Genomic DNA, 835 nt, shown 5'->3' on the forward strand with positions numbered 1-835 from the left:
CGTTTGTCAAGTAAGTGTTGTAGCAATCGGAATCTACGAGCAGTTTCTTGTCGTTTCAGTCTTGTGTGTGGATTCCAAGTAAGTCTCTTGTCAATATGGAGTCCTAAGTATCGAATCTGTTCAACAGGCGTTAGTGGAGTATTTAGAAAGGATACTGTTGGACAGGAGGGCAGAGGTTTACGATGGAGAGTAAAGGTGATCTGGTGGGATTTGTCAGGATTTATTTTGATTCTCCAGTTTTTACTCCATTCTTCAATAGATGTTATTTGTGCCTGTAGTGTTTGTAAATAAAAAATAAATAAATTTAATAAATGTAACTTGGATACATTAATTTTAAGAACTCCTTGATAAAGCTGTAAGGAGTGGAAAGTTTGAGAGGAATGAGAGTTCAGAGAAACATATTTTTGTTTTAAATGGATTATCTATTTAATGACAATGAATCCAGAATATCAACACAATCGTAGAAAGACCTGTATTATGAAACAGACTATTTTTTTTGGGGGGGGGGGAGAATGGGGGAGATGTTAAACTATAAATAAATAGAAAAAAAAAATCGAGCACATCTTAAAAACTTATGTTCAAAATTCGAGTTACTCACATTGTATGTCCTAAGATCTTTACTGTATGTTCATAAAATTTATATACAGTGTATGATCGATTAGCTAAGAAAAATTGAAACTAAGGTAATGAGTTTATTTTAATATAATTATCAAAGGTGGTATGTTAAGATTTGTTTGAATTTATTTTAATTCTCTAGTTTTGTGTAATATTTTAATATATTACTTTGGTGAATTAAAAATATAAAAAATAATTTTGCGTTATTTGGCAAAGTTCA

The sequence above is a fragment of the Halyomorpha halys genome, unplaced genomic scaffold, assembly GCF_000696795.3.
Source record: "Halyomorpha halys isolate HHAL.00 unplaced genomic scaffold, Hhal_1.1 Scaffold127.1, whole genome shotgun sequence".
NCBI lineage: Eukaryota > Metazoa > Arthropoda > Insecta > Hemiptera > Pentatomidae > Halyomorpha > Halyomorpha halys.